Here is a 27,885-nt window from a genome sequence, read left to right on the forward strand (position 1 = left end):
TCCCAGTGAAATGATCTCCTTGGTCAGAGTCAATGAGTTATGCAGTCTCCGTTTAGGAGACTGAGCAAAGTTTTTCCAGTGTGTGTGTGTGTGTGTAGGGCAGTGGCTTTCCTTGCTGGAATAACTTCCACCCATCTTGAGAACTTGTCCTTTATCCCCACTATGTCTGAGTATCCTTCCCACTTTGATAAGGTGATGTTATCCACCTGTAAGTGTAAAAATGGACCAGGTGAGGTAGATTTTCCACTGCTCCAGGATTTGTTTTCTGGCATGTCATGCACCTTTCAAAAGTTTGTCAAGCTTGTGTTCTGAACTTTAGATTCCACTACCACTGGGACCATCTTCTGCACTCCAATGAGTCCTAGAAAAGGTATTTGCTGTGTCAGATAAGGAAGCAACGTAGCTGGAGCTACTGGTAATGATTAGTGCCATATCATCTTGCTCCTGCACTGATTAACCTACCACCATTCCCCATCCAGAATCACTTCTCCTATCTGGAGCATTGGATTTGCATCTCTTGGATATCTTGTACCTTTGTCAGTAATATAGCATTCAGCTTTGTTTCCACAATTCCAGTACCCAGATTCACTGCACATTTTCCCAGTACTTCTTCCATTTCTTTTACCCTTTTCCATGCAGCCATTTTTGCAATTTCATCTGTAAACGCATTTCCTCGGCTTTCTATTCTAGTCATTTTGGAGTGATATTTACATTTTAACAGAGCAATGTCTGCTGGTAGCTGAATTACATCCATAAGTTCTTGTACTGATTGACCATTCTTGATTGGGGTTCCTAAAGACGTAAGAAATCATTCTTGTCTCCATACGCTTCCAAAGTCAAGAACAACTTCAAAGGCATATTGTGAATCAGTGAAGATATGAACTAATCTTCCTTCTGCCAACTCAGAGGCTTTAATCAAAGTCCTATCTGTTGCACAGAGGTACCAGGAGCCACGTTTCCTGAAACCAGTACTTCAGTTTCAGAAACAACTGACCATGCAGCCATCCTCTCTCAATCTCTGAGGAGCGATCAGTGTACACAATCAGTTTTTGGCAGAGTAATAACCAACTGGATACTGTTGGTCTCTGTGCTGTTCAGTTACTACTGCTATCATATGTTTCTCATTAACACTCAGAGTAGACGGTCTACCTGTATCAGGGGTTCTCAATGCAGGCACAGTACACAAGGTCACCTTTAAAATTTGAAACACTAGCAGTTGTTCTTCATTAAGAGTCTCAGGGTCATCCGAGTGCTTACTGTCCTTCAGTAGATTGTTGAGTGGTTGAGCAAAGGTTGATGGATTTGCTACTCGCTTATCAATACATCGATCAACAATGGTTTCATCTTCCGTCCTGTGTGCCTTCAACCCCTTTGACTTTGTGACATGGCTATCAATCTGTTACATCGCTGCCATCCTCACGGGGATCGTGAGGGGCCGCTGTAAAGTCCATCTTGGTAATTCTCCGGAGTCCGGCTGGTGGCGCTGTCTCGGAGGACAGTCTGATGTAGAGCCTCCGGAGTCCGGCTGGTGGCGCTGTCTCGGAGGACAGTCTGATGTAGAGCCTCCGGAGTCCGGCTGGTGGCGCTGTCTCGGAGGACTGTCTGATGTAGAGCCTCCGGAGTCCGGCTGGTGGCGCTGTCTCGGAGGACTGTCTGATGTAGAGCCTCCGGAGTCCGGCTGGTGGCGCTGTCTCGGAGGACTGTCTGATGTAGAGCCTCCGGAGTCCGGCTGGCGGCGCTGTCTCGGAGGACTGTCTGATGTAGAGCCTCCGGAGTCCGGCTGGCGGCGCTGTCTCGGAGGACTGTCCGATGTAGAGCCTCAGATGGCGGTGTTCCCCAGGGCGGAGCACCGGAAGCCGCGGCTGCGCCTTTCTCCGGAATCGAGTAACCGCTCGTTCGGTTAATGTCAAGATTGGTTCTTCAGGCTTCTTATAGCCTCTATGATGCTCCTTTTGTAGTTCATCGCAAGATGCGTGTTTCTTTTCGATCAAACAGAGCCCCCTCCCCGTATTACCCCTAAACCAGGAGCAGGCTTCGTGTTCCTAATAAACTCAACTTCGTTGGGAATTTTTCAACAATTTTATCAAACTTAAATGTTTCCCTGATCTCAGTTCTCTGTTCCCCTGTATCTGGATTCGTACGTATTATTACTTAGACCGCGATCTACCCGAATATAATTACTTCCCCGTGTGCCGCTAATTTGCACTATTTAAGATTTCTCACGCGCCCCACCGACTTTTTTTCTCTTTGCGCTTCGCTGTTTGTGCAGATTGGTTTGCGGGACGCATCTCCGGCTTGCGAATTTAATTGCAAGATTAGTGTGGAATGGCTTGCCAGCTCCAACGCGAGCTCGGTTTCAACGTTTAAGAAAAGGTTGGATAGGGACGGGGGTGGTGCGCTGTGGTCCAGATGCGGGTCGATGGGACTAACCAGTTCGATAGAGGGGCCGAACGGCCTGTTTCTGTGCTGTACTTTTCTATGACTATCCATTTTAAACCAGCGACGAAGCACTTCCCTCAATACTAATTCCTATCCAGCATTGGGAATCTGAACCCATTTGTCTCGCATTAAATTCCATCTGCCAGTTTTCCAACAGAGGAAGTCCGTACCCCTTTTCATTAGGCGTCTAAAATTCTCTCTGTCTTGGAAGTTCCCAGGAACTCCGGTCTGCGAATATCCGAAGTTACTTTCGGAGTCAGGGACGACGCTTAAAGCCTTATCGCTTTACGATCGCTTGTTAAGAATTAATAGGACAAAGAGAACAGAAATGGGGATCTTACTACGAAGAAAAGCTAAATAAAAAGGTGTTGTCTGACTATAAGGAAAATTGGACAGATAGGAGTAATCTAATTGGAAAATACTTATTTAAATATTTACGCAGGAGACAGGACAGAGTCTGTAGGGGTCAGGCAAAGTGGCATGAACTTCATTGACCCTGTACAGATTAGAGAGGATGAGGTGTTAGCTACCCTGAGGCAAAACAGGATGGATAAATCCCCAGGGCCAAACAAGGTGTTCCCCTCGCCCCAAACATCCTCTGTGACAGGAGACTTTCCAGATGTTCCGCTGTTTACGAAAACGGCGATGAGCAGAAACCAGGAAATTACAGGCCGGCGGGTCAATGATTGCGGGAAAGTCACTGGGAGGTGTTCTCCGGGGCCGATGTGACGTGCACTGGTTAGGGATGGCTTTGTGCGTGGTAGGTTATATCTAAACAAGCTTACACAGTTTTTCCGGCAGGTGGATGAAGGCAAGGAGCGGATATTGTCTACTTGGATCTTCATAAGGCCTTTGATCAGCTCCATCCTGAAGAAGGCCCAGCAGCGGATGTACTTCCTGCGGCTCTTGAGGAAATACGGTCTGCCTCAGGAATTGCTGCTGCAGTTCTACACTGCAGTCACTGAGTCTGTCCTGTGCACCTCCATCACTGTGTGGTTTGGAGCCGCCACCAAGCAGGACAGAACCAGACTACAGCGCACAGTGAGGACTGCCGAGCGCATCATTGGAGCCTCCCTGCCCTCTATTGTGGACCTGTACTCTTCCAGGTTGAAGAAGAGGGCGGGGAACATCATAAAGGACTCCTCCCATCCTGCGCACGGACTGTTTGAACTGCTTCCGTCTGGTAGGTGCTTCAGATCCCTCCAGACTGAGACTAATAGGCACTGGAGAAGTTTTTTCCCTACTGCGGTCACTTTGCTGAACAGTTAACTGCTGGTTAACTGTCGGCTAACTATTACTTGGATTGCACTACTTGTATATATAATCTATATTTTCATTTATATTTATCATTATTATTGTTATGAGCAGAGAGACAACATCTGCCAGAAGTAAATTCCTTGTATGTGTACAGGTACTTGGCGATTAAAGTCTGATTCTGATTGAGAAGGTCCCGCATGGGAGGCTGGTCAAGAGGTTCAGTCACTCGGCATTCAGGATGAGGTAGTAAACTGGATTAGACATTGGCTTTGTGGGAGAAGCCAGAGAGTGGTACTAGAGCGTTACCTCTCTGACTGGAGGCCTGGGACTAGTGGAGTGCCACAGGGGCCGCTGCTGGGTCCTTTGTTGCTTGTCATCTATATTAATGATCTGAATGATCATGTGGTTAACTGAATCAGCAGATTTGTGGAGTGCGCTAAGATTGGGGGTGTAGTGGACAGCGATGAAAGCTATCATGGCTTGTAGAGGGATCTGCAACAGCTGGAAGATCGGCAGATGGAATTTAATGCAGAGAAATGTGAGGTGTTGCGCTTTGGTCGGACCAAGCAGGGTGGGTCTTACACAGTGGACGGTGGGGCTCTGCGGAGTGCGGTAGAGCAAAGGGATCCGGAAATACAGGAAGCGGTGGCACAGATAGATAGGGTTGTAAGGAAAGTTTTTGGCACAGTGGCCTTCACAAATCAATGTATTGACTACAGGATGGGATGTTGATATTGGTGAGGCCTGATTTGGGTACTGCGTGCAGTTTTGGTCACCTGAAAAGATGTAAACAAGCTTGGAAGAGCGGAGAGAAATTTCCAGTGAGGTTTAGGTTTTTGAGTTCAATAAAATGCGTAACGGGTGTCATTAAACGTAAAACAACCCCACCGTTTTATTCGTGAAAACATACATTGGTGACCCCGATGCTCCAGGACGATTCCGGAGTTATTGAACCTGTTGGACAACACAGTTCGGGAGCCAAATCCTGTCAGATGGTTTGTACAAGCTGCGGCCCAGTTCTCACTGCCAAAGATACCAAATCGGCCTAGGTGGCAGCGTCGCCCAGAAACCCCGAGGCGGTGAAAGCGGTGGGTCTGCCGGAATACCATCAATGCCGACCGGAGGCCGACTGTACCAGACGGAAACTGTCCTTGCCCGGCTTCGGTGATGCTAAAGGACTACGTGCTGACTCTCCTGGGAAATCACCATCCTTGTTTTATTTTTAAAGACCTCTTCATGCAGCAAGTGCCTGATTAAGTTTGCATAGCCCTTGCTAATGCAGCCGGGAAGGGCTGATAGTCTACAGTCTGCCAGGCAGCGGTGCATCATTTCTCCTCCTTCCCCTGCCTCAATAAGAGGGATGTCTGCAGCAGTGATACAGACAACGCAGGGCCTGTGGTTTTTACCGGGCTGGCTTTGGTACGAACACTGGGGATTATCGACCGGCTTCCGGCTTCGTCAGTGCCAGTGCATTGGGACATCAGAGGTCCGTGAACACCGTGGGTTCCAGCTGTCGACTGTTCATTACAGACACCCTCTCAGGGTGACACGGGTGCTCAAGTGAGTGTGCTGCCAACATCGCCTATCGATGAGAAGGCAAAGAGCGATGAAACCTCGCTGGCAGCAAGATCCAGACTCACGGGATACAATGGGTGAAGCTGTGCTTCAGTGGGCCATGTTGTGCTTCATCCTGGCTGACGTGGCCAGACCTCTGCTTGGTGCAGATTTCCCGAGAGCCCAAGGACTGTCAGTCCATCTGAAGACCTGGTGGCTTATGGATGTCCAGGACTTTGGCTCATTACCTTGCTTCCCCGGTAGGTTTCCCCACAACGACTCTGTAAGCGCATGTGAGTTTCCTGGACTGCTGCGTGAATTCCCAAACCCCACCAAACTCACACTCTCCACGACGGTCACAGAACATGGGGGTCGAGCACCTCCTTCCACAGCCGGCCCGCCAGTCCGTGCCAGCGCACAGAGACTGGACCGAGAAAAGCTGGCGACTGCGAAACCTGAGTTTGCCGAGACTTGGCATTGTGCGCTGGTCGATGGCGCTGGTTGCCCGCCCATATGGTGAAGTACCAAAGCCTTATCAACACCCCCCCCACCCCATCAATACCGAGTCCCGCACACCCAAGTCTTCACGGCACATTTAGCCAGGAAGTTAATTTTCTTTCCAAGTCTTTTTCGCTCAGCTGCCTGTGAGCTCCCAAAGTGACTGTGATAACTTCTCTTCGAGTTTCTGCGCTTGCTGTTCGGGCTGAAAAATGCCGCGCAGACTTTCCAATGGCCGATGGACTCTGTATTGAAACACTTAGATTTTCTTGCTGTTCGCCAGGGTGATATACCTGTCACTTGTCACCAGTGCGTCCAGTTTCCTTCGGGATCAATAAAGTATGTCTGTCGGTCGGTCCAAACCTCCGCACACTGTTCGTGTGCTTAAACCAACACGGGTTGATCACTGACCCTGCTCAATGGCAGTTTGGGTTGTCAACCATTGAGCATCTCTGCAGGAGGTGCGAAACCCCTCCCATCAAAAGTAGCCGCCATTATGGATTTCCCACTGCCCACACTACAAAAAAAAACTACAGGAGTTTTTTAGGAGTATAATTCCTATCACTGTTTCATTCCGCCAGCTGCTGAAATGTATAGTGGCTTATAGACAATACCCCCAATCGAGTGCTTGACTGGTCAGCGGACAGGACCAGAGCATTTAATGCTACCTATCGAGCTCGTTCTAATGCCACCCTCCCAGCACAACTATAGTGTAGGTTCCGTACAGGAACAGACAATTAGCGCATTCTGCACCCGGCGGCTCTGGAAGCACAGCACGTCTGACTGACTCTGGTCTCTATCTGGTAATGCGCTATTTCTGTTTTCTTAAAGGGTTTTGCCATCTTTCTGTGCGCATTTAGACTGCGTTCGCTGTAATGCGCCCATTTATTTTTCCCTGTCTTTTCCTACTAACTATTCAAGAAAGCTGAAATTTGTAAATATGACTTCCTTTATCATCTTAAGCGCTGTGCGATGTGTTATTTCTTTCTGGCCAGTAATTGTGTGTGTGCAGCGCTGAAATAACGGAGTCGGTGAGCTGCAGTTACACAAGAGGTTCATTCGAACTTGGCGGCTTACTTTAAAGCCTCCCTGAGGGGGGGGGAAGCTGTAGGGGGCTTTCCCCCTTGCTGGTGAGGCAGGCTTGACGCCCTCTTTGGGACCGGCCTCAATGCCGGAGTGTGAGCCGGTTCGAGTGCGCTGGGAGGTGGGTCGCCACACGTGGACAGTATTTGCTGAGATCGAGGTTTCTTTCATCAGAACATCACAACTTTCCCGTCAGGATGAACGGCGACCCCAGTCCGAGACGCGGCCCGATGGGTTGGGAGACCCTGGAAAGGCGGGACATGGGCAGTCCATATTTTTAGGGAAGGCGGCATGTAGCCGCGGGCAAAAGGACAAGTTATTCTCGTTTCTGTGAAGAGTTGTCTGACGTGAAAGGCCCTTCAGCAGCTGGTCTGGGTTCTGGGCTGGTTTGGGCTACCGCATGACTGGTACCCGCGGAGAACCAAAGCTGCGGGGTCGAGGAGTATGAGGTTTGGGAGGACCGGAACCCTCCGTTACTGGATGATAATATGAACAGCACAGCGTGCCAGAGAGCTGATGTAGTGCGGTTCCTCGAGGGAGAAACCCCAGTAGCCACCTCAGCTAATTACCGGCAAGCTCTCTCTGGAAGATGCTTGTGGCGCCGCCGGTCGGACACACATTCCCGGAGCATTGTCTCTCTACCTTGGGCGGTTTGGAGAAACTGACACTGTTTGTGCCACCAAGGGGGCATTCAACTGTCCTGAGAGAAATTGCTTGAGGGTGGAGCAAGTTGCGGAGGGCACTTGGTCACGTGACGCCATTGCTCCCTGAATTGGGATGAGCTGCAAGATGCGCCCTCCCTCCACCTTTGACTGAGAGGAGGAAGACACGACTGAGAGGCGGGACTTCTCCAGAAGCCGAGTGTGGCAGCGTCCGCTGCGAAAGTGGCCCCTGAGGGCCTTCCGGGAATGAGGCGAAAGCCCTCGAGCCGACCTACGTGGCGGACAGCTGCTGAAAGGGTCCCTTTACTTGAGAGGGTATTTTCTGTGGAGAGGCTGGGCTTTTCAAGTGAGGCAGTGAGGGGCAAAAAAAAACTTCCAGAAGCAAGTCAGTGGTTAATCAAAAAGAGAGGGAAAGCGGCGAAACCATGGAGGGGCCCAGTAGCGGAGCGGGCTCGCGTTTCGGAGAGGCTGTGTTCCAATCAGTGTGTCAAGGCAAGTGCAAAACACTCTTCCTGGCGGGACCAAGCTCTAAAGTACCCATAGGGATTGAAGGTATTCATGCTAGAGCCATACATGACAGGTTCTCCTCTCACAACCATTGATGTCACTGGGTGCCCTTGAGATTTGGGGGGCAGGGTCTAGTATTGATGAGTACCCCCACACATGGTTACTTGTCATTGAAACCGGGGTCTCCGGAAGCAGACTGTTGACTCTCCGGTGTTGGCCTGCCCGGATCTGGGAGCACACAAGGAGAGAGATGGAGAGAACTTTCCCACGGCTTGTCCATCCACACAACTCTTCAACTCCACCTCCGAGCTGGGGAAGTTCCTCCGAGGCAGGGTGATGAGCAGAAAGCAGGAACTGTGTGGTGGACCCAGTCTCAACCTGTCGTACTTCCTCCTGGGGGAGAAGCTAGAGTGAGGGGAGCCCCCCATATGTGACGGACTGTCCAGTGCCTCGGCCGTCTAGGTGGAAGCCCTCACACGAAGAGCCCCTCTTCCCTGCAGGAGTGTCCGATGAGCCTCGATCACATTGACCCTGTGGCTGTTAACGGGGACGGCAATGAGCCCAGTTTACATCGGAGCCCGGTGAGGGCCTTCATGTAAGTACTGTAAAGGCTACTTAAAATACAAGCTTAATTGTTAAACTACAAGGGAAAGAACAATTAAAATTAACCAGTGGGATCCAACACCCTCTGCCATCAGATTTCTGAAAGGACCCTGAACACTACCTCACTTTGTGCTGAAGTTTCCCGCTCCCTATTTACATTCTCACTGTATATTTCTTCTGGAAACTTGTAGTGTTTTGCCACAGGACAACAGGTTTCACAGCACGTGTCAGAGATGATAGAGAAATTCAAGGAAAGAGGCCACAGAATTACAGGAAAGCACAGATAGAAGATTGGCAGACAGACAGAAGGCCAGTGAAAGATAAATATTTATATCGTTTGCTTGGATGTGGAGGATGAGGGTCAGGTCTTCAATGAACACATATTTGAATCAGCCTTTACCAAGGAGAAGAACATGGAAGATGTGAAGACAAATGCTCATAAATCCTATCCATAAGAATTCTCTGCAGTAACTTCCCTACCATTGACCTAAGACTCTATCGGTCTATAGATTCCAGAATTATCTCTGGTTCCTGTCTTGAATACTGGAACAACATTAGGCACTTGCCAGTACTCCAGGATCTTGCCTATGGCTAGATATGACACAAAGATATTGGTCAAGGCCCAAGCAATCTTTTGTCTTGCCTCACTGAATAACCTGGGAGTAACCCATTAGGCCCTGGAGCTTCTCTACCTTAAAGCCCTGTACAAAAAAGCACTCTATCTCCTATTTTACATCAAATTACCGTAGAATATTAACATGCTCAGCACTGGAGAAACCATGGCGTAATTAGGGAGAGCCAGCATGGCTCTGTGAGGGGCAAGAGGTTTCTTACCAACTTGATTGAGGTTTTTGATGAGATTACAAGGGTGACCGATGAAGGTGGAGCTGTGGATGCTGTTTACATGTATTTTACTAAGATGTTTGACAAGGTCCCTCATGGGAGGCTCATCCAGAAGATTAAGATGCATGGTGAATTGGCCGTTTGGATGCAGAAGTGGCCTGGCCATAGATGACAGAGGATGGTGGTTGAAGGAGCTTATTCCAGCTGGAGGACTGTAATCAGTGGTGTTCCAGAGGGATCTGCATTGGGACCTCTGCTGTTTGTGATGCATGTAAATGATCTGGATGAAAATGTAGATGGGTGGGTTAGTGAGTTTGGGAATGATTGGTGGAGGTGTGGACAGTGTAGAAGAAGGGCAACTGGGATATAGATCAGTTGCAGATATGAGCAGAGAAATTGCAGATGAAGTTTAACCCTGGTAAATGTGAGGTGTTGGTAGGCCAAGTGCAAAGAAACAGCACACTGGTAAAGGTTTTCTGATCCTCTCTGGACTAGAGGCCATGTGCTATAGAGAAAGGCTGGATAATGTGGGCTGTTTTCAGAGACTGAGGGGAGATCTGAAAAGGGTTTATCAGGTTACAAGGGGCAGAGATAGAGTAGACAGACAATATCTTTTTCCAAGGGTTTAAATGTCTATTACCAGACAGCATACATTTAATGTGAAAGGGGATTAATTTCAAAGGAGATGTGATGGGTAAGCTTTTAGCACAGACAGTGGTGGGTGCTTGGAACGCGCTGCTTGGGAGTGCTGGCAGAAGCAGAAATATTACAGACTTTTAAGGGAAGTTTTGATAGAGATGTAATGGTAGAAAATGGTTGCCTCTCTGACTAGAGGCTTGTGACTGGTGGAGTGCAACAAGGGTTGGTGCTGGCACCATTGCTGTTTGGCATCTACAGTATATCAACGATCTGGATGACAATGTGGTTAACTGGATCGGCAAATATGCAGATGACACAGAGACTGGGGGTGTAGTGGACAGCAAGGAAGGCTACCAGAGCTTGCCATGGGATCTGGATCAGCTGGGAAAATGAGCTGGAAAATGTCAGAAGGAAGTTGCTGCAGACAAGCGTGAGGACCAAGCAGGGTGGGTCTTTCACAGTGAACGGTAGGGCACTGAGGAGTGTGGTAGAACGGAGGGATCAGGGAATACGGGTCCATTATGGCCTGTACCGTGCTGTATTGTTCTTTATTCATTGAGAGTGGCATTAAAGTTAGATAGCATTGTAAAGAAAAATCTTGGCACATTGGCCTTCATAAATCAAAGTATTGAGTACAGGAGATGGGATGTTATGTTAAAGTTGTACAAGACATTGACGGTGCCTACTTTGGAGTATTGAGTGCAGTTTTGGTCACCCACCTACAGGAAAGATGTAAATAAGGTTGAAAAGGATATTGCTGGGACTTGAGTTATAAGGAAAGATTGAGTAGGTTAGGACTTTATTCCATGGAACATAGAAGATTGAGAGGAGGTTTGTTAGAGGTACACAAAATTATGAGGGGTATAGATAGGGTAAATGCAAGCAGTCTTTCTCCCTGAGGTTGGGTGGGACTACAGCTAGAGGTCACGAGTTAAGGGTGAAAGTTGAAAAGATTAGGGGAACATGAGGGGAAACTTCTTCACTCAGAGGGTGGTGAGAGTGTGGAACGAGCTGCCAGTGCAAGTGGTGCATGTGAGCTTGATTTCGATGTTTAAGAGAGATTCGGATAGGTACGTGGATGGGAGGGGTGTGGAGGGCTACGGTCCGGGTTCAGCTCGATGGGAGTAGGCAGTTTAAATGGTTCAGCACAGACTCGATGGGCCAAAGAACCCGTTTCTGTGTTGTTTGTTTCCATGACTCTATGCCACATGATGTGAGGGAAATGGAAGGATAAGATCATTGTGTAAGCAGGAAGAGATTAGTTTAGTTTCCCGTCTGATGAATTAAATTGGTTTGGCACAATATTGTGGGCTGAAGTGCCTGTGTTTATCCTGTGCTCTTCTATATTCCATTTCAGCCGCTCCCCCTTCTGCCCCAATTCCAATAAATGGCCAAGTGGCCAGATCTCACTGTCACACAGCCGTTTCACCCTCTCTTTCAGTGCAATGTAACACCAACATTTGGGTCTCCCACTTCACCAAGTCATGCAGCATGGAAACCGGCCCTTCGGCCCACTGTCCATACTGTGCATCAAGCACCCTTCGCATCAGTCCGATACTTATCCCAGTTTATACCCCTCCCCCCCACATACCCATCAACTCACTCAGCCACACACTGGGAGTAACTTAAAGCAGCCAACTTACCTACAAGCCTGCACCCATAAGACCAGAAGGCAGAGGAGCAAAATTAGGCCATTTGGCCCATCAAGTCTGCTCTGCCCTTTCTCAGCCCAAATCTCCTGCCTTCTCCCCGTGTCTTTTCGTGCCGTGACCAATCAAGAATCTATCAGCCTCTGCCTTAAGTATACCCAATTACTTGGCCTCCACGGCCCCTTTGGAAACTGGAGCAGCTGGAGGGAATGCACAGGGAGAACATGCGAACTCCACACAGGCAGCAAACCTGTGTCTGGAGGTGTGAGGCAGTGGCTCTTCCTGTGCAATCCCTTTAAAATCTACAGCTTGCCAGTTCCTAGATTAGCCCTAAAGGACTGGATATCGGTCCCAAGGAAGGTCAGAAGTGGACTCCCAAACCGCATGTGGAGGCCATGCCCACCTGAAGAATCTTCAGCATGGTCTTATCAATAGTTGGAGATGAGCTTGTAAATCTCGATGCCCCATTTTAACCCCTTCATCTCCTTTCAGACCAGCCATTGACGACTGAGGAGCTTAAGTCGATTGTTTACCTGGAACAGGTCTTGAGACGCTCAAAGTTTCATGTGACTCTGACCTTGGCTGTGGTCTGGTAGTGTGCAGACGGGTCGTGGAACACTGAAGAATTGCCGATAAACCTCATCCCAACGGTTAAGAAGCAGGGGATCCACGATAGTGGTGGATGGGTGTCATTCTGGCTGGAGCTCTGCGATTAGTGAAGACTACAGGGATCCATACTGGGACCTCTGCTGTTTGCAATACATGCAAATGACCTGGCTGAAAACATTAGTATGTTTGCAAAAATTGTCTGTCTTCTGGGTAGTGTAGGACGCTGCCAAAGATTTCAGTAGGATATAGATGTGCTTTTCCATGACTCCATCTGTTTTTAAAACCACAACAAAGCAATTTCCTCAACCCTAACTTCTATACAACATTCAGATTCAGGACCCATTTATCTCTTAGATAATAGAGGAAATTCTTATCCTTCTTCAGGCATCTAAAATTCTCTCTGTCTTGGAGTGTTCCAAGTAATCAGATATCTTGGCCGACGACAGCAAACTGTCGTGTTCTGATGCATTTCAAATCCTTTTACGAGTCAGGGAGGAGGCATAAAATTTTGTTGCTTTAACGATTGTTTTTTTAAGAACTAACACAAGAAAGAAAACAGAAACAGGGCATTAATTGGAGTCTTACTACTTCAAAGATAAGCTAAAGAAAAAGACGGTACCTGGCACAATACCCCTACTTTATAAGGAAATTTTGACAGGTAAGGATTATCCAATTAGAAAATACCTACTTAATACTGTAGTAAAACCAGCCATCGAGAAAATACTCATTCAGAGAAAAGAAACTTGCAGAATTATACTTTGGACAAGCACTAGAGGTCTATTAAACTGTTAAAGGCTACTTAAAATACAAGCAGATAATTGTTTGTTAATCTACAACGGAAATAACAATTAAAATTAACCAGTGGGATCCAACACCCTCTGCCATCAGATTTCTGAAAGGACCCTGAACACTACCTCACTTTGTGCTGAAGTTTCCCGCTCCCTATTTACATTCTCACTGTATATTTCTTCTGGAAACTTGTAGTGTTTTGCCACAGGACAACAGGTTTCACAGCACGTGTCAGAGATGATAGAGAAATTCAAGGAAAGAGGCCACAGAATTACAGGAAAGCACAGATAGAAGATTGGTAGACAGACAGAAGGCCAGTGAAAGATAAATATTTATATCGTTTGCTTGGATGTGGAGAATGTGGGTCAGGTCTTCAATGAACACATATATGTATCAGCCTTTACCAAGGAAGAACATGGAAGATGTGGAAGTCAGTGCTGAGCGTGTTAATATGCTCTGGTATTTTGATGTAAAAGAGGAGGTAGAGTGCTTTTCTTACCGAGCTTTAAGGTAGAGAAGCTCCAGGGCCTAATGGGATACTCCCAGGTTATTCAGTGAGACAAGAGATTGCTGGGGCCTTGACCAATATCTTTGTGGCGATATCGGCTGCCCCAGCAACCCAGGGCATATTGAAAACCCTGATTCCAGCACCATCACCGCCAGTTCCAACGACCATGGATTGGCCCTGGCCGTCGAAATTCTTATTGATATGAGTTTGTTTCAATCTGCATCATCATTCCTCTTTTTCATTTTTTTAAACTTAGGATTGCCTTTCTACAAGGTTTAGGAGTTCAGTTTTACTCAGATGTATTCTGAGTTTAATCTTCAGGGATGACATCATTCTTGAACTTTCTTCAGTGAATACTTTCCTTGTGTTTATGTTAGCCATAATGGACAAAGTTCTGTAAATGAGATACAGCCAAGGTAAACACGAGGAAATCTGCAGATGCTGGAAATTGAAGCAACAACCACAAAATGCTGGTGGAATGCAGCAGGCCAGACAGCATCTATAAGGAGAAGCACTGTCGATGTTTCGGGCCGAGACCCTTCGTCAGGACTGCGATTGCGCAACCACCGACTGCAACTCCAGCCTTGAACTCCAGGCCGGGTCTTCACATGCTGCAATTGTGACTCCTGTCTCCCCTTCCCCCTCCACCACTCTGCAATCCCCTCTCCTTCAGATCCCATCGTCAGCTCCTGGGCCCTCAGAGGCTCCATCTTCCTCTCACCACAACCCTCCCCTCTCCACCGACACCACCAGCCTCCCTTCCCCCTCTGATCCCGTCTCTCATCCATGCCGGGTCTTTACAACCTTCAGCTCTCTGAGTCAGAACGCTCTGTCCCCAGTAAGGGCCTCACCTTTGACCCCTTCGCCCACACCTCAGCGACTTCCACGTACGCCATGACGTTGAACTCTTCTTCCGCCGGCTCCGTCTCCAAGCTTACTTCTTTGGCAAGGACTCTCCCACCCCCACTGATGACCCCTTCTCCCGTCTTTAACCCCTCTCCGGTCTTCTGCCTGCGTTGGATCTCTTTATTGCTAATTGCCGACGGGACATCAACCGTCTCGACTTCACCACACCCTGTTCCAATTCCAACCTCACTCCTTCCGAACGCTCTGCTCTCTGCTCCTTCCACACCAATCCCAACCTCACTATAAAACCCGCTGATAAGTGGGGGGAGCTGCTGTTGTCTGGTGTACTAACCTCTAACTGGCCGAGGCACAACAACAACTCTCTGATACCTTCTCTTATCTACCCCTTGATCATGACCCCACTAAGGAGCCACTGTCTCCTATGCCATCACCAACGTTATCAGCTCTGGGGATCTCCCATCCACTGTCATCAACCTCAAAGTTCCCACACCCCGTACTTCCCGTTTCTACCTCCTACCCAGGATCCACAAACCTGCCTGTCCAGGTAGACCTATTGTCTCAGCTTGCTCCTGCCCCACTGAACTCATTTCTGCATACCTTGACACTGTCTTATCCCCCCTTGTTCAATCGCTTCCCACCTATGTTCGTGACACTTCTCATGCTTTGAATTTTTTCTATGATTTTAAGTTCCCTGCCCCCCACCGCCTTATATTCACCATGGACATTCTGCCCCTATATACCTCCATCCCCCACCCAGATGGTCTCAAAGCTCTTCGTTTCTTTTTGGATTCCAGACCTAACCAATTCCCCTCTACCACCACTCTCCTCCGTCTAGCAGAATTAGTCTTTACTCTCAATAACTTCTCCTTTGGCTCCTCCCACTTCCTCCAAACTAAAGGTGTAGCCATGGGCACCCGTATGGGTCCCAGCTATGCCTGCCTATTTGTTGGCTTTGTAGAACAGTCCATGTTCCAAGCCTATACAGGTATCCGTTCCCCTCTTTTCCTTCGCTCAATCGACGACTGCATTGGCGCTGCCTCCTGCACACATGCAGAGCTCGATGACTTCATTAACTTTGCCTCCAACTTTCACCCCACCCTCAAATTTACCTGGTCCATTTCCGACACCTCCCTCCCCTTTCTTGATCTTTCCGTCTCCATCTTGGGAGACGGCTTATTTACTGATATCTACTATAAGCCTACAGACTCTCACAGCTACCTGGACTATTCCTCTCCCTACCCTGTCTCTTGCAAAAATGCCATTCCCTTCTCGCAATTCATCCATCTCCGCTGCATCTGCTCTCAGGATGAGGCTTTTCATTCCAGGACGAAGGAGATGTCTTCCTTGTTTAAATAAAGGGGCTTCCCTTCTTCCACCTTCAACTCTGCTCTCAAACGCATCTCTCCCATTTCACACACATCTGCCCTCACCCCATCCGCCCACCACCCCACTCGGGATAGGGTTCCCCTTGTCCTTACCTACCACCCCACCAGCCTCCAGGTCCAACGTATAATTCTCCGTAACTTCCGCCACCTCCAACGGGATCCTACTCCCAAGAACATTTTTCCCTCACACCCTCTTTCTGCTTTCCGCAGGGATCGCTCCCTACATGACTCCCTTGTCCACTCGTCCCCCCCATCCCTTCCCACCGATCTCCCTCCCGGCACAAGTGCTACACCAGCCCTTACACTTCCTCCCTCACCACCATTCAGAGCCCCAGACAGTCCTTCAAGCTGAGGCAACACTTCACCTGGGAGTCGGCTGGTGTGGTATACTGCGTCCGGTGCTCCCGGTGTGGCCTTTTATATATTGGTGAGACCCGACGCAGACTGGGAGACCGTTTCGCTGAATACCTACGCTTGGTCCACCAGTAAAAGCAGGATCTCCCAGTGGCCACACATCTTAATTCCATGTTCCATTCCCATTCTGATATCTCTATCCATGGCCTCCTCTACTGTCAAGATGAAGCCACACTCAGGTTGGAGGAACAACACCTTATATACCGGCTGGGTAGCCTCCAACCTGATGGCATGAACATTGACTTCTCTAACTTCCGTTAATGCCCCTCCTCCCCTTCTTACCCCATTCCTAACAATATTTAGTTGTTTGCCTGTTCTCCATCTCCCTCTGGTACTTCCCCCCTCATTTCTTTCTCCCGAGGCCTCCCGTCCCATGATCCTTTCCCTTCTTCAGCTCTGTATCACTTTCGCCAATCACCTTTCCAGCTCTTAGCTTCACCCCACCCCCTCTGGTCTTCTCCTATCATTTCGCATTTCCCCCTCCCCCCACTACTTTCAAATCTCTTACAATCTTTCCTTTCGGTTAGTCCTGACGAAGGGTCTCAGCCTGAAACGTCGACAGCGCTTCTCCCTGTAGATGCTGCCTGGCCTGCTGCGTTCCACCAGCATTTTGTGTGTGTTGTTGTTTGAATTTCCAGCATCTGCAGATTTCCTCGTGTTTGATGTTTGTGTCATATCTAGCCATAGGCAAGGTAGCTAATGTGGTTCCATTATTCAAGATGGGAACCAGAGATAATTCTGCAATCTATAGACTGGTGGAGTCTCAGGTCAGAGGTAGGGAAGCTTCTGCAGAGAATTCTTAGGGGTATGATTTACAAGCATTTGAGAAACCATGGCCTTATCAGGGAGAGCCAGCATGGCTTTGTGTGGGGGCAGTGGTGTCTGACTAAGTTGATTGAGTTTTTTGATGAGGTGATGAGGGTGACCGATGAAGGTGGAGCTGTGGATGTTGTCAACATGGATTTTAGTAAGATGTTTGACAAGGTCCCTCAATGGGAGGCTCATCCAGAAGATTAAGATGCATGGGATCCACGGTGAATTGGCCGTTTGGATTCGGAACTGGCCTGGCCGTAGATGACAGAGGATGGTGGTTGAAGGGGCTTATTCCAGCTGGAGGTCGGTTTTTAGTGATGTTCTGCGGAGATCCATACTGGACCTCTGCTGTTTGCAATACATGCAGATGAAAATGTTGATGAACAGATTGGCTGTGTTGTGGCTGGTGTAGACTAGTGCCAATGATTTCAGTAGGATGCAGATCAGTTGCAGATATGAGCAGAGAATGGAGTGTTTCACTTTGGGAGATCCAACGGAAAGGGCAAGTGCAGGACCCCTAATAGTGATCATGTACGGAGGCGCCACAAGATCCGAACCCTCCCTGGAGCTGGCTGTACACGTTAGAAGTGTGGGAACGAAGGCATGTCACTTCCTTTATTGCACTGAGTTCATGAGTCGGTACATTATCTACCACGTGGGCGATCGTGGTCTTTCCAAAGCCATGATTGCTCTTGGTAAATTTCCTACAGAGGAGATTTGCCATTGACACCTTCCGGACAGTGTCGGTGACCCCAGCCGTTATCGATACTGTTCAGAGATTGTCCGCCTGGTGTCAGCGGTCGCATCATCAGGACTTGCGATCTGCACCGGCTGCTCGTACGACCGTCCACCACCGGCTCCCGTGGCTTCACGTGACCCTGATCTGTGGGGGGGGGGTGCTTAGCAGGTGCTACTCCTTTCCCAAGGGTGACCTGCAGGCCAGTGGAGGGAAAGGATGCCTTACACCTCCTTTGGTAGAGACGTATCTCCACCCCGTCACCTAGGTACATTATGTACGTTATGTATAAAGCTCTGGTTAGGCATTCTATCACCCCTTCATCTGTCACCCCATTATAGGAAGGCAGCAGAGGCTTTGGATAAGGGTAGAGAACGGTTTCACCAGGAAGCTGCCAAGATAAGTGGGCATAACAAGACCTTGCACAAACTGGGGTTGCTTTGTCTGCAGCAAGGGAGGCTGAGCTGAAACCTAATAGACGTTTATAAGATTATGAAAGGCATTGAATAGAGAGCTGGTATTTATTCCCGGGGTAAAAATGTCTATCTGACAGAAAATGTTTTTCTTTACACAGAGAGCGATGGGTGCTTGGATTGTTCTTCCAGTGCCAGAGCGAAAGTCAGAGCAGGCCTCCTTGGACAAGCAAATTCACGGAGATAGTTGGAATATGGACCATCTGCAGAAGGACGGGATTAGGTATCATTACCTTAATTTGTGGGTTAGAAGTCCTGTTCCTGTGCTGCACAAACAATTGATTGTCCTTCATGAACGCTTTGTTGTTTGTTTCTAAAAATAGCTACAACGAGATAGAAATTCACATATACTGGGTAGCACATTAACTTTGTCCTTGTTGAGTCTTTGTACAGATTGTTAGTGAACATTCAGCCTTGTTTGAGAAGGAGGCGTTCCACATGACTTCCAAAATCCTGTCTGCAAATGTTTCCCACAGGCGACAAACAGATTCAAAATTCAGAGATCAAAGTAAGTTTCTTAGCGAAGTAGGTATATGTCGCTCTCTACTGCCCTGAGATTCATTTTCTTGCAGGCATTCACAGTACAACAAAGAAACACGACAGGGTCAGTGAAAATCTGCACACAAGTGTAGCAATGTGTAAAACAATGTGTAATCTGTGTAAATAAATAAATAGATAGATAGAGAGATTGCTGAGAACATGAGTTGTAGAGTCCTTGAAAGTGAGTCTATAAGTTGTGGGATCAGTTCAGAGTTGAGGAGAGTGATCAAGAATCTGATGGTTATAGGGGAGCAACTGTTCCTGAACCTGGTGGTGTGGGACCTAAGATTCCTGTATCTCCTTCCCGACTACAGCAGCGAACGAGAGCATGACCTGGATGGTGGGGGGTGTGGGGTGGTTCTGGTGTCAGTGCTCTCTGTAGCTGTGCACAGTAGTGAGGAAGGCCTTTCCCGTGGTGGACCGGGCTGTATCCACTAATTTTAAAAGACTTTTCCATTATTGGGCACTGGTGTTTCCATGCCAGGCTGTGATGCAGCCAGATAAGATACTCTCTGCTGTGCATCTATATCAAAGGTGGTGATGGATCAGCATACAGGAGGGAGATTGAAAACTTGGCCCAGTGGTGTCAAAATAACAACTTCTCACTCAATGTCAGCATGATCAAGGAACTGATTGTAGACTTCAGAAGAGGGAAACCAGAGGTCCATGAGCCAGTAATCACCAGAGGATCAGAGGTGGAGAGGGTTAGCAACTTTAAATTCCTGGGTGTCTCTATCTGAGAGGATCTGTCCTGGACCCTTCGTATAAATGTAATAGCAAAGGAAGCACAACAGCATCTCTAGTTCTTCAGGAGTCTGTGGAGATTCGACATGTCATCAAAAACCTTGTCAAACTTCTATAGATGTGTGGTGGAAAGTGCGCTGACTGGCTGCGTTACGGCCTGGTACGGGGACACCAATGCCCTTGAGTGGAAAATCCTACAAAAGGTAGCAGATTCAGCCCAGTAGATCATGGGTAAAACCCTCCCAACCATTGTGCACATCTACATGAAATGCTGTCACAGGAAAGCAGCATCCATCATCAGAGGTCCCCACCACCCAGGCCATGCTCTCTTCTCACTGCTGCCATCAGGTAGAAGGTACAGGAGCCTCAGGACTTGCACAACCAAGTTCAAAAAACAGTTACTACCCCTCAGCCATCAGGTTTGTAAACAAAAGAGGATAACTACACCCATCTATTGATATGTTCCCACAACCAGTGATCTCACGTTAAGGACTCTTTATCTTGTTATTTCATGTTCTTGTTTTTTATTGCTATTTGTTGTCATCTATGTTCTTGCTCTTTCATTGATTCTGTATAGAGAGACTGTTCTATAGATTTGCTGAGTATGCCTGAGGGGAAAGGAATCTCAGGGTTGCTCTGACATCAGATTTTACTGAAGAGGTTTTAGATGACATGCCATATCTGTGCAGACGTCGGAGGAGCACAGTGATGTGGAAAGTGCATGTGTCTGCGGACACCCTCATCAATTAGAAGATGGAGTCCGTTTACAAAGTGGTGACCCCATCTGCATTTGGTTACCCTAAGTGTTTTGCAGAATATCTCCAGTCTGTAATCCTGAGATACCAGCTGCCTGTCACTCCAATTCTCCGTTTTACTTTCCCCCACGTCCCACCCGATACACATCTCCATTTCATGCAGGCTCCATTGATTTCAGAACTAAACTGGGGAACAGTCCATCCTCTTCCCAATCAGCAGCTGCTCCCTGTGGTATCTAGCAAGATCAGACAAGATATTCATGTTTCTGCCCCTCCACCATCTGCCTCCGACCTGCACGTTTACCTTCATCTTCTCTCATCAGCCGTTCATGTATCGACCGCCCTTTTGCTCGCTCCCTACCCTCTCTCTCTTCTGTCTCTCTCGCTCTGCCCCCATTTCCCTCATTCACCAGCCAGTATCTCCCAATTACATCCCTCTTCCCTGCCTAACACAAACTGCCTGTCATCGTACTCCCTCCTCAATCCAGCAGCCTCCTTAGACTCCAACTCACCTCTTCGGGTAGGTTACCTTCCCCTCCACTCTCAGCTGGGCAGCAGATGTCACTGACTGTATGCAAATGGTATAGATTTCAGATTTACGTTCCTAAATTATCATAGAATGAATACAAACTACAATCTGAAATTCATATTCTTCACAAACATCTGAACAACAGGAGATACCCCCTCCGCCACTCACAACAGCAAAACCAACAATGCCCCCTCCCCCACTCACAAATGCAAGACCATAAAAACCCTCTCCCCCACTCACACCAGCAAAACCATCAAACCCCTTTCCGCCACTCACACCAACAAAAGCAACAAACCCCCTCCCCCACTCACACCAGCAAAACCATCAAACCCCCTCCCCCACTCACACCAGCAAAATCATCAAAACCCCTCCCCCATTCACACCAGCAAAACCATCAAACCCCCTCCTCCACACACCAATAAAAGCAACAAACCCCCTCCCCCACTCACACCAACAAAAGCAACAAACCCCCTCCCCCACTCACACCAGCAAAACCATCAAACCCCCTCCCCCACTCACACCAACAAAAGCAACAAACCCCCTCCCCCACTCACCAGCAAAACCATCAAACCCCCTCCCCCACACACATCAGCAAAACCATCAAACCCCTTTCCGCCACTCACACCAGCAAAAGCAACAAACCCCCTCCCCCACTCACACCAGTAAAATCATCAAACCCCCTCCGCCACTCACAACAGCAAAACCATCAACCAAATCCCCCATTCACACCAGTAAAATCATCAAACCCCCTCCGCCACTCACAACAGCAAAACCAACAATGCCCCCTCCCCCACTCACACATGCAAGACCATAAAAACCCCCTCCCCCACTCACACATGCAAGACCATAAAAACTCTCTCCGACACTCACACCAGCAAAAGCAACAAACCCCCTCCCCCACTCACACCAGCTAAACCATCAAACCCCCTCCCCCACTCACACCAGCAAAACCATCAAACCCCCTCCCCCACTCACACCAGCAAAAGCATCAAACCCCCTCCCCCACTCACACCAGCAAAACCATCAAACCCCCTCCCCCACTCACACCAGCAAAACCATCAAACCCCCTCCCCCACTCACACCAGCAAAACCATCAAACCCCCTCCCCCACTCACACCAGCAAAACCATCAAACCCCCTCCCCCACACACACCAGCAAAACCATCAAACCCCCTCCCCCACTCACACCAGCAAAACCATCAAACCCCCTCCCCCACTCACACCAGCAAAATCATCAAAACCCCTCCCCCATTCACACCAGCAAAACCATCAAACCCCCTCCTCCACACACCAATAAAAGCAACAAACCCCCTCCCCCACTCACACCAGCGAAACCATCAAACCCCCTCCTCCACACACCAATAAAAGCAACAAACCCCCAACCCCACTCACACTAGCAAAACCATCAAACCCCTTCCCCCACTCACACCAGCAAAAGCATCAAACCCCCTCCCCCACTCACACCAGCAAAACCATCAAACCCCCTCCCCCACTCACACCAGCAAAACCATCAAAAACCCCTCCTCCACACACTAATAAAAGCATCAAACCCCCTCCCCCACTCACACCAGCAAAAGCATCAAACCCCCTCCCCCACTCACACCAGCTAAACCATCAAAACCCCCTCCCCCACTCACACCAGCAAAACCATCAAACCCCTCCCCCACACACCAGTAAAACCATCAAAACCCCTCCCCCACACACACCAGTAAAACCATCAAAACCCCTCCCCCACACACACCAGCAAAACCATAAAAACCCCTCCCCCACACACACCAGTAAAACCATCAAACCCCTCCCCCACACACATCAGTAAAACCATCAAAACCCCTCCCCCACACACACCAGTAAAACCAAAACCCCTCCCCCACACACACCAGCAAAACCATCAAACCCCTCCCCCACACACACCAGTAAAACCATCAAACCCCTCCTCCACACACACCAGTAAAACCATCAAACCCCTCCCCCACACACACCAGTAAAACCATCAAAACCCCTCCCCCACTCACACCAGCAAAACCATCAAACCCCCTCCCCCACTCACACCAGCAAAACCATCAAACCCCCTCCCCCACTCACACCAGCAAAACCATCAAACCCCCTCTCCCACTCACACCAGCAAAACCATCAAACCCCCTCCCCCACTCACACCAGCAAAACCATCAAACCCCCTCCCCCACACACACCAGCAAAACCATAAAAAACCCTCCCCCACACACACCAGTAAAACCATCAAACCCCTCCCCCACACACATCAGTAAAACCATCAAAACCCCTCCCCCACACACACCAGTAAAACCAAAACCCCTCCCCCACACACACCAGCAAAACCATCAAACCCCTCCCCCACACACACCAGTAAAACCATCAAACCCCTCCTCCACACACACCAGTAAAACCATCAAAACCCCTCCCCCACACACACCAGTAAAACCATCAAAACCCCTCCCCCACTCACACCAGCAAAACCATCAAACCCCCTCCCCCACTCACACCAGCAAAACCATCAAACCCCCTCCCCCACTCACACCAGCAAAACCATCAAACCCCCTCTCCCACTCACACCAGCAAAACCATCAAACCCCCTCCCCCACTCACACCAGCAAAACCATCAAACCCCCTCCCCCACACACACCAGCAAAACCATCAAAACCCCCTCCCCCATTCACACCAGCAAAACCATCAAACCCCCTCCCCTACTCACACCAGCAAAACCATCAAAACCCCCTCCCCCATTCACACCAGCAAAACCATCAAACCCCCTCCCCTACTCACACCAGCAAAACCATCAAAACCCCCTCCCCCACTCACACCAGCAAAAGCCCCAAACCCCTCCCCACACACACCAGCAAAACCATCAAACCCCCTCCCCCACTCACACCAGCAAAATCATCAAAACCCCCTCCCCCACTCATACCAGCAAGACCATAAAAACCCCCTCCCCCACTCACACCAACAAAACCATCAAAACCCCTCCACACTCACACCAGCAAAAGCCCCAAACCCCTCCCCCACTCACACCAGCAAAACCATCAAAACCCCCTCCCCCACTCACACCAGCAAAAGCATCAAACCCCCTCCCCCACTCACCAGCAAAAGCATCAAACCCCCTCCCCCACACACCAGCAAAACCATCAAACCCACTCCCACTCACACCAGCAAAAGCATCAAACCCCCTCCCCCACTCACACCAGCAAAAGCATCAAACCCCCTCCCCCACTCACCAGCAAAAGCATCAAACCCCCTCCCCCACACACCAGCAAAACCATCAAACCCACTCCCACTCACACCAGCAAAAGCATCAAACCACCTCCCCACTCACACCATCAACCAACACCCCCTCTCACACCAGCAAAACCATCAAATCCCCCTCCACACTCACACCAGCAAAAGCATCAAACCCCCTCCCCCACTCACACCAGCAAAACCATCAAACCCCCTCCCCCACTCACACCAGCAAAGCACCAAACCCCCTCCCCCACTCACACCAGCAAAACCCCCAAACCACCTCCCCCACTCACACCAGCAAAACCATCAAACCCCCTCCCCCACTCACACCAGCAAAGCACCAAACCCCCTCCCCCACTCACACCAGCAAAACCATCAAACCCCCTCCCCCACTCACACCAGCAAAGCACCAAACCCCCTCCCCCACTCACACCAGCAAAAGCCCCAAACCCCTCCCCCACTCACACCAGCAAAACCATCAAACCCCCTCCCCCACTCACACCAGCAAAGCACCAAACCCCCTCCCCCACTCACACCAGCAAAAGCCCCAAACCCCTCCCCCACTCACACCAGCAAAACCATCAAATCCCCCTCCACACTCACACCAGCAAAACCATCAAACCCACTCCCACTCACACCAGCAAAAACATCAAACCCCCTCCACACTCACACCAGCAAAAGCATCAAACCCCCTTCCCCCACTCACACCAGCAAACCATCAATCCCCCTCCCCCACTCACACCAGCAAAACCATCAAACCCCCTCCCCCACTCACACCAGCAAAACCATCAAACCCCCTCCCCCACTCACACCAGCAAAACCATCAAACCCCCTCCCCCACTCACACCAGCAAAACCATCAAACCCCCTCCCCCACTCACACCAGCAAAGCACCAAACCCCCTCCCCCACTCACACCAGCAAAGCCCCAAACCCCTCCCCCACTCACACCAGCAAAACCATCAAACCCACTCCCACTCACACCAGCAAAAGCATCAAACCCCCTCCCCACTCACACCATCAACCAACACCCCCTCTCACACCAGCAAAACCATCAAATCCCCCTCCACACTCACACCAGCAAAAGCATCAAACCCCCTTCCCCCACTCACACCAGCAAACCATCAAACCCCCTCCCCCACTCACACCAGCAAAACCATCAAACCCACTCCCACTCACACCAGCAAAAGCATCAAACCCTCTCCCCACTCACACCAACCAACACCCCCTCTCACACCAGCAAAACCATCAAATCCCCCTCCACACTCACACCAGCAAAAGCATCAAACCCCCTTCCCCCACTCACACCAGCAAAACCATCAAAACCCCCTCCCCCATTCACACCAGCAAAACCATCAAACCCCCTCCCCCACTCACACCAGCAAAACCATCAATCCCCCTCCCCCACTCACACCAGCAAAACCATCAAACCCCCTCCCCCACTCACACCAGCAAAAGCCCCAAACCCCCTCCCCCACTCACACCAGCAAAAGCAAATGGTTGTGTTGGAGTGGGTCGAGAGGAAGGAACTTGTCACTGATGAGCCAGTGAGGGCAACAGAGGGTGGCTGACTCTCTGCCGAGTTACAAAGGGCAAAGACTGTGTGGCAAGCACATCTGGAGTACACAGTGAAAAATAAATTGCTTCCAGATCGGTCCTCCAAAATCAACAAGGTCTTAATTCAGCATGCTGATTCATCCATTCCAATTGTCTCATTCTTATATACCCACCACTGTTGTAATTTTAGTTTCAGCAGCCTCCCAGTGGTTCTCTCTCTCTCTCTCTCCCTCCCTCTCTCTCTTTCCTTCTCTCCCCCTTTCTCTCTCCCTCACTTGCACTCTCACTGTCACTCTCTCACTCTCTGTTTTTTTCTCTGCAGGTTGTCTGTCTTTGTCTGTCTGATTCTCTCTCTCTCTCTCTCTCTCTCTCTCTCTCTCTCTCTCTCTCTCTCTCTCTCTCTCTCTCTCTCTCTCTCTCTCTCTCTCTCTTTTCTCTCTCCCCCCCCCCATCTCATTTGCACTCTCACTGTCACTCTCACAATTTTTTTCTCTCTGTAGGCTGTCTGTCTGTCTGACTCTCTCTCTCTCTCTCTACCTCTCTCTGTCTTCTCTCTATTTCTGTCTGTTTGCCTCTCTCTCTCTCTCTCTCTCTGTCTCTGTCTCTGTTTCTGTTTCTGTGTCTGTCTGTCTCTCTCCATCTCTCTCTGTCTGTTTCTGTCTGTCTCTCTCTATCTATCTCTCTGTCTCTGTTTCTGTGTCTGTCTCTCTCTCTCCATCTCTCTGTCTGTCTGTTTCTGTGTCTGTCTCTCTCTCTCTCCATCTCTCTGTCTGTCTGTTTCTGTGTCTGTCTCTCTCTCTCCATCTCTCTGTCTGTCTGTTTCTGTGTCTGTCTGTCTCTCTCTATCTATCTCTCTGTCTGTTTCTGTCTGTCTCTCTCTCTCCATCTCTCTGTCTGTCTGTTTCTGTGTCTGTCTGTCTCTCTCCATCTCTCTCTGTCTCTGTTTCTGTGTCTGTCTCTCTCTCTCCATCTCTCTGTCTGTCTGTTTCTGTGTCTGTCTGTCTCTCTCCCTCTCTCTCTCTCTGTCTGTTTCTGTCTGTCTCTCTCTCTCCATCTCTCTGTCTGTCTGACTCTCTCTATCTCTCTGTCTCTGTTTCTGTCTCTCTCTGTCTGTCTGGTTCTTTCCGTCTCTGTCTCTCGTTCCAGATGAGGACCAGGCAACTCGGTAGATGCTGAGGCTGCATATTCATCATTAAAGTGGTTGATCTTCACCTTCACTAGAACTCCATCAGCAGCCGAGGGCGATGAGGCCTTCTTGTTCACTTTCTATCTGCGGCAGCTGCTTTCTTTTCTGACTCACAGCTCATTCATCATGCTTTGCTGCCTGTCCTCCTTTCCTGCTCGATGGATCTTTTGTGGACATGTCAGCTGTGAACCAGTGTCATTGCCATCTGGGCCACTGATTTACCCCTCTCATAAACCATCCTTGTTCTCTGCAACTCTTCCCCCTTTCTGTGTGACGTTGTTAGGATGTGTTCTGGAGTTAGGGTAGATAGCAAATATTAATTTCCAGTCTCCACAGCAACCAGCCTTTCAAACCTGGATATGGATCGTGGATTGAATTGAAAATGCAGCTCGGAACAGTAAATTCCATGAATGCGACTCAGAGGCTACAGTAATTAACACTCATTTTGGGCATGTTGGGGAGGGCCAGTGAATTTGAAAACTACAGGTAAATCTAAGGAAGCATTATGAGGGCATCATAACTGTAGAAATTATCCTGCCGCCTTTGTTTTTTAACATATAAAAATGTGCTGCAATGTTGGATCGGGGTGCCTCTCTCTCGAGTGACTCCAAATGCTGCCAGCCTGTGTGTGTGTGTGTGTCCCAAATAAAAGACTATATCTACCAACCGTGTCTCTCCAGTAACTCTGTCCACATTACAGCAACGTAAAAACACATTCCCGCAAACACGTTTGTTCCGTTCTGCCCACACATGGAGCGTGACCTGCTGAGTCGGGATTTCCGCTTTATTGCCAGTTCGTGATCATTTTCATTTGCAGGCAGTGCTGAAAATCTGCTCCAGCTGGGCCACAAGGTTGTAAACTGAGTGACTGGCAAGTCTGTTGCATACGTATGTTTGCCATGCATAAGATGTCAGTAAAACCACTAAAAAAGAGGAAGTGTCAACTTCTTTTTGACCCAAGCCCTCCCTTTAAAATGACTTAATGTGTCAAGTGTCCAGACCTGGCTTCAAATGTTCC

At 49.1% G+C, this 27,885-nt stretch overlaps 1 long non-coding RNA gene across 1 annotated transcript; it reads right to left on the reverse strand.

Moving 5' to 3' along the window:
* Positions 1-18,606: 18,606 nt before the first annotated feature.
* LOC132402531 (uncharacterized) lies at positions 18,607-27,578 on the reverse strand. The gene is made up of 3 exons (XR_009514942.1): positions 27,535-27,578; positions 20,880-20,935; positions 18,607-18,944 (listed from the first exon to the last, which is right to left on the reverse strand). It is a non-coding gene; the product is annotated as an uncharacterized LOC132402531 (long non-coding RNA).
* Positions 27,579-27,885: the final 307 nt, after the last annotated feature.

The sequence above is a fragment of the Hypanus sabinus genome, chromosome 12 (assembly GCF_030144855.1).
Source record: "Hypanus sabinus isolate sHypSab1 chromosome 12, sHypSab1.hap1, whole genome shotgun sequence".
In the NCBI taxonomy this organism is placed as follows: Eukaryota; Metazoa; Chordata; class Chondrichthyes; order Myliobatiformes; family Dasyatidae; genus Hypanus; species Hypanus sabinus.